Source organism: Fistularia commersonii, chromosome 1 (assembly GCF_037954325.1).
Source record: "Fistularia commersonii isolate RoL2024-O1a breed Wild chromosome 1, RoL_Fcom_v1.0, whole genome shotgun sequence".
Classification (NCBI taxonomy): Eukaryota; Metazoa; Chordata; class Actinopteri; order Syngnathiformes; family Fistulariidae; genus Fistularia; species Fistularia commersonii.
In genome coordinates this window covers 4,883,081-4,889,873 of record NC_141284.1, presented here as the reverse complement: position 1 = coordinate 4,889,873, position 6,793 = coordinate 4,883,081, and the positions used below count along the sequence as shown (strand labels likewise).

The window sequence follows — 6,793 nt, the reverse complement described above, 5'->3', positions numbered from 1 at the left end:
AGGAGAATGAGTCCAAGCTGGGCGCTCTTGCTGCGGTCAGGCGACCTCTGACAGATCGGACGGTTAAAACACAAAACAGGGACTGGAGGGTTCAGATGATGGCGAGGTAATGAGGTGTTGCATTTGCGACTAGCTTGCGGTTGTTAGCGTAGCATCAGGAGCACGAAGACAAGGGGACGAGGACTAAGCGACTCTCTGGGGGCGTCCGCTTCTCTCCCCATTGCGCGACATGCAATGTTAATCCGGCGGCGGGGAAGCATTTCCATCGGCGTATGATGTATGATTCACACCGGCATAATCAGGTGATGAGCGCGAATGCGCCGCCGCCCTTTGTATGCGAGGAGCGTGGGTGTGTGTTCTGTGATCGCCCGCCCCGTCCCCCCGGCTTCCCCCTCCCGCCACGACGCCCGGGGCCCATCATTTATTCACCCCCAGCCGGGGGGATATCAAAGGTCTCCCCAACGCCGGATTGGAAGACGCGGGCAGCAGGGGGCGCCGACGAGACCGCGACTCGTCTTCACCTTCGGTACGACTGACAAGCCGACGCTTAGGCGACGGGTGTGACGACTATCTTTAAGCGGGCGTTCGTCGTGCGTGGCGTGCGTCGAGCCGCTTCGTTGCCAGCTTTGCGGAGGCTCGGCAAACGCGGAGAAAAACGGCTTCTCCGAGCTTCGGGAACATCAGACGTGTCGGCTAATCTCACCTTCGCGAGGAGAGGATGGAAAACAGCAACGCCCCCGAGGCGTTTGGCAAACACTCCTGCAACTGTTGGCGTTCTCCTCTCTTTTTTTTCCATTTTATTTATTATCAACCAGAAATCTTAAATTAGACCAGAGGCTCTGTCGGGGACCCGGGAAGCCGGCGCTGAAAGGAACCGGCGAACCCGAAGTCTCCGCCGGGTGAGAAAAATGTCAGCAACCTTTGCGTAACACTTATTGACGACGCTGCGCGCTGAGGTTTTTCCAAGGATTAGCCGGAGGCTCGGAGAGGCCGCCTGCAGACACCGAGGGCAGCGATCGCTTCATTTATAGCCCCGCTGAAGCTTCTTTGAAGGCAGGAGGGATGAAAGGAACCTGCATGCTAGCAGGTATTTCTGAAAGGGGGGGGGGGCGCTCGGAGCCCAGAGCAAACCGAGGATGCTGGTGATGAAGATGGTGATGATAAGAGGTAAACTGTGTTCAAGCGGGAGCCTCTTGCAACCATTCCCAGAAGTTCTAGTTGAAGCTAGCGCACGTCCAATCGCATGAGCTCAAGGCGCACCTGAAATGATCACCAACGGTTAGCCAAATCGTTAGCTTAACTGAAATATGCCAAATGAGTAGGCGATAAGAAATGACTTAAATGGACTTCTTCTTCTTTTCCTTTCAGCTTTTCCTGTCCGGGGTCGCCACAGCAAATCAACCTTCTCCATCCAACCCTGTTCTCTGGATCCTCCTCCCTCACACCAACTACCGTCATATCCTCTCTCACTACGTCCATAAATCTTCTCTTTGGTCTTCCTCGAGACCTCTTGCCTGGCAGCGCCAATTCCAGCATCCGTCTATCAAAATATTCACCATCCCTCCTCTGTGCATGACCCAACCATCTCAGTCTGGCTTCTCTAACCTTCTCTCCAAAACATCTAACATGTGCTGTTCCTCTGATGGACTCATTCCTGATCCTATCCATCCTGGTCTCTCCCAAAGAGAACCTGAGCATCTTCTCTCTGCGACTTCTAGTTCTGCCTCCTGTCTTTTAATTATTGTAACTGTCTCTAGTCCATACATCGCTGGTCTCACCACTGTCTTGTACACCTTTCATTCTTGCTGATAGTCTTCTATCACATAGTACCCCTGACACCTTTCGCCACCCATTCTAACCTCCTTGAACCCTTTAAATGGACCGGATATGTGAAAACCACCTGGCAGGTAACAATACCATAGGGAGGGCTTTGTCAAGGCTAGCTAAGGCTAGCCGCCAGAACTTCACAAAAGTCCAATCACCCAGCAGAGACCAGAGTTCATCACGTCTGGTTGCGTCCATGTATTCTTTGTCCTTAAGCGAGACAATGCCAGCTGGTTTCGCTCTCTTTCCAGGCATCAGATGCTAAGCTAAGTGGCTGCCATATAGCTGTGAAGCTTACGCTCAGCAACAGAGATAGATAGCTTCTGAAAATCCAACCCTGTGCTATTTGATAGATAAAGTTTATCTTATCTTATCTTGTCTTATCTTAGCCACAGTCCCAGTCCTAGCTAGTCAAAAAGTACAAGCTAGCTCTTTTTGATATGAACCTCCCAGCTCACACCGCACGTCAAATTAGCATCAGGAACGCGCCCGAATCCCGAACTCTTATTTCGAAATTAAAAATCGATGTAAAAAATAAACAAATAAATATCATTCCATTTAATTTTTAGTTTTTCATGTTTTGCTTAGCATAAGCAGGACTGGAACCAAGTGGATTATCTTCGTAGCGCTTCGTAGCACTGGAGACGATCCCAGATGACATTACTGGTAAGAGGCTGGGTGTCACCTGGAGGGGTCGGAGGTCAATCATCCAATCATCCAACCCACAATTTAATGAAATGAGTCCATTTCCCAATTTGGTGATTTACTTCCTGCCCTACCCACCTTGAATATCATCCTCCTCAGCTGGCTAACTCAAAGCGGCGCTAACCAACTCCCTGGATTAATTTCCTGTTCCTGTTGCTGAATCTGATGGTAGACGGGGGAAAAAGGTTCCTGGCTGGGAAAGACAGGTTCCGACAGAACCTCCCCCCGATATCTATTGCGAAAACAACAAAAACATCCTGTGCGTTGAAGGTTGGGGAAAAAAAAAATCACTTTTGAAGTCATATTGTCATGTTAATTAATGTTAATGACATTAATGTGGTACCCCATTAATTCACAAGGCCGTGTTTAATATCTGGCCAAATCATGGCTTTAGTCAGATGCCAGAATCGTCATAAAGATTTCATATCGGGAAAAAAAAAGTCAAATCCCCCACTTTTCAACCCAATTGGATAAATATGCGATCGATCTCGGGGCCGAGGCCCCCCCGAGTGCGACTGACGCCCAAAACATCTGCCCCGGTACGAATTGTTTTCAAAAGAAAAATTGAATATCAGCCTTCTCCGTGACTTCCCGTGTGTCGTCTGCGAATCTCATGAGGCGGCGGGCGTGAAAATAGCAGCCCCCGTCTCCCGGGGCAGCCACGGGATCGTGTTAAACTTCGCCCTTCTCCGGCGGGAATCGCCAACCGTGGCGTTGGAGAAACTGGAAGATCAGTTTCCCTCGTAATTACTTTATTTTTTTCTCACAAAGTGAAATGGAACCGCTCCTATGCGAGCTTCGGACACCGTCACCCTCCACCTGGACGTCAGGTAACCAGCCAACCTGCGGCCAAATCCCAATTACAGTAAGAAAACACAGCCCGACCATGTTACACCTGACCTTTCTATCTAGCTAGTACCAAACCCCTCGGATTAAGCTGCGTCTCCAGGTGGATTGCAGCCCCATCTCCGACGCCGATCTGTTTCCGATAATTCGAAAGACACAGACGTTCATCCGAAGCGTTTACCGATGCAGAGCCAAAATCATGGTTGAAGTTAAGGGATCAACCAGCGCCGATTGCTGGGGTGAATTTAGACAAAAGTGGTACAAAACAATCAAGGTAATGGAATGGACGTTGTAAGGTCTTTTACCAGATTCAACCCCTTTAGTATTCGGCTTTGGAAGTAACTGCGCTGTTCAGGTACTTTGTTCCACTGTGTCTACTGGCTGAGATACCTGGTCAACGTTGGACCTTTCCACTCTTTTGGAACGTGGGTCTTTTTTTCGTAAAGGCTTGAGTTGTTAACGACAGGAAGTGATGTTGAGGGGACGAGTAGTAGACCGTTCGCTCGGTTGCACTCAGGATCAAATTTTCTCAACTATGAATTTTCATAAATATTAAAAATGTTAGATGGTGATATATTAACGAAGTACATTTCCTTAACAACCCAGGCAATAACGACTGCTAGGTTTTTATTTTCTGTTGGTTCTTGCATTCTGTCTGTGAAACGGGCAACAAAGGAAAGCAGAACCTGCTAATGCTACCGCTACTTTGTCGTGTTACAAAACACAAGTAATTCTTTTTTTCTACAGACAGATTCTGATTGAATTAACAAGTGAAACTGTTTCTTTGTTAAACTGTGTTTCAGCAACGTCCCGATACCAAAGAACTACCAACTCATAGCCAATGGAACTGCTGTTTGGAACCGAAGGTCCGAAGTTTGTAGGCCTTCTGGTTATTATGCCTTTATTGGAGTTTTATAAGATTTTTATAACTCTATAGTAGTTTTAAACACTGGCTGTACTATGTGTAGTATGTGATCTTTGTAATCTATTACTCAGATGAAGGGCATGATTGATGCCTTCAGCCTGTATCCTTAGCCTGAAGCTAAAGTCTATAACACGATAACACGCTCGTGTTTATATTGGTGGACCTTATTTCTGCGAAGTTGTCAAAACCGAATGTGGAGGTGGGGCTACTTTCCAAAAACAGTCATAATTAAATAAATCTGAAGAAATTACATCATTAGGCCGATTTTTGTTGCATCCAAGTGCCAGATAATGAGTGACTACTTCTTAACACATTTCACAGTGAGCTATTTAAGGTGCGACGCTAACTAGAGCAAGAGGTTGCCAGCTCTACAGGACCCTCTCAGAAAATTAGAATATTGTGATAAAGTTCTTTATCTTCTGTAATGCAATTAAAAAAAAACAAAAATTACTTTTTCATGATATTCTAATATTTTGAGATGGGATTTTTGAGTTTTCTTAAGATGTAAGCCATAATCAGCAATATTAAAATAATGAAAGGCTTGCAATATTTCAGTTGATTTGTAATGAATCCAGAATGTATGACATTTTTGTTTTTGTAATTGCATTACAGAAGATAAAGAACTTTATCGCAATATTCTAATTTTCTGAGACAGTCCTGTATGGCTCAGCGCTAACAGGAAGTCCTTGTCCCTTCGCTCTCCATTGAATGATGTGGCTCAGGGTCAAACCAAATCTGGGACCCCTGGTGGTCTTAGCCAATCATTAATAAATATTATTATTATAAATGTTAATGGTAGTATGTACTATGTGATGTATGAGCCTATTACTGTATAAATATGCGGATTACATTTTTATTATTTGTTTATTTTGTCCTGCAGCCATTTAGTATCCTTTCATAATACCTTAACACAACGCGTTAAGGCAGTTGTTCGGCTCGGAAGTGAAAGTATAACTCAAACTTCCATTATCTTCTTGCCGTAATACTCAACCGATCAATCAGTCTAATCGGTCATTCATGAGTTGCTTTTCCTAATCGATTTTAAAAGTGTCCGGAAATAAATCGGTTGGTAAATAAGACAATATAGGTGTTTAAGAGGCCGGTCTGAAGAAGAAGAAAAGAGAAATAGATTTTTTTTAAAAGAGAAAAAAGGGATCAAACAGTGAAAGGAATGACGAAATGATTGAAAGAGCACAGACACAGATATTTCCAGCCAGCGTGTCATCGCAAAAAAAAAAAAAAGAGTGGGACGAAGAACACAGTTAAGTAAAAACCTTTTAAATTTTATTTTTATTGTCTCTATTATTTCCAATTTTTGAAAGTAACGCATTCAAGGCCGCACTATTTTTAACTTGTTTTTTTTTTTTTTTTTTCTTGTGTTTTTTGATGGATCCACTTCTTGATGGCCACATCTGGGGGTAGGTTGGGGTAGTTGATGGAGGAAGGCGCAGGGGGAGAGTGTGTGTGTGTGTGTGTGTGTGTGGGGGGGGGGGGGGTCCCTACTTACCAGTGGCAAAGGGGGTCCAACCCCAGCAGTTTATCCTGGGCAGTATTTAAAGCAGCGATCAAAGCTGTACAAACCAATTGTCATCACGCTTCCCCTGTGGGGAGGCGGGACAGGGAGGGGGTAGCAAAGGGGGAAGCTGGAGGGGAAGGGGGGGGTCATTCTGAAGTACATTAATGCTCCTTCTTTGGGAAATAATTGTGCCACTCTGTGACTTCATTAGGTCTCCTGGCTGTTTTCAAAGGGTGTTCTCTCCGGAGGTTGAAAGCTACGTCGCTGGCAGGCGGCGTCCCGTGGGGTGGGGGTGGGGGGGGGCGAATGAATAAAGAAAGAGAAAGAGAGATTATAATGAGATTGAGTCCTCCATGACCAGGATTGGGCTTTTTATTATTCCACTGGCTGCAGCGAGAGAGGGAGAGGGTGACATAAAAAAAAAATAAATAAAAAAAAAAGTGTCATAGCCAGACCTTCACTCGCCATCTGCCGCGGGATCCTGTGCTAGAACGCAGATCATTGCCACGGGTATCAAAGGAGCCCCTCCTCCCCGGAGATTACCTCCATTAAAAGTGCAAACGTGGAGAAGAGAGGGAAGCAGGAAGTGGACTGACGTGGGGATTTGTTGACATTTGTTGTTTGGGATTAATTGAATTGAACGAGACTTCTTCTTCTGTGTTTTTTTTTTTTTTTTTTTTTCAGGGGGTGGAAGTGGTCACATGACCCTGAACCCTGACCCCGGTCCTCCTGCGGTCCGGCGGCTGCGGAGCGACGCGCGAGAAGAAGGAGAGGAGGAGAAAAAGCAACAAGAAGTGTTGGGAGATGCTGGTGGGGAATCAATAGCTTTCCATTATCCGGTCGGTCGATGTCAGTGGCCTGTCAGTGATCCCGTTACGGCGGCGGCGGCGTGCGGGTGGAGGAGGAGGTGTGTGTGTGTGTGTGTGTGGGGGGGGGATGGGGCGGCGGAGCCCCCGCGCCCCCTCGCCGCTGACAAG

General features: G+C 46.4%; 1 long non-coding RNA gene across 2 annotated transcripts in view; it reads left to right on the top strand.

The window, feature by feature from the left end:
- The window catches only part of LOC147237183 (uncharacterized), a 23,128-nt gene extending 20,386 nt beyond the window's left edge, over positions 1 to 2,742 (top strand). The window contains exon 6 of one of the 2 annotated variants that reach the window (XR_015105985.1): positions 1,369 to 2,742. This is a non-coding gene — a long non-coding RNA (uncharacterized LOC147237183). The remainder of the gene's footprint in view (positions 1 to 1,368) is intronic. The other variant, XR_015105975.1, reaches the window with a different exon arrangement.
- The last annotated feature ends 4,051 nt before the right edge of the window (positions 2,743 to 6,793 follow it).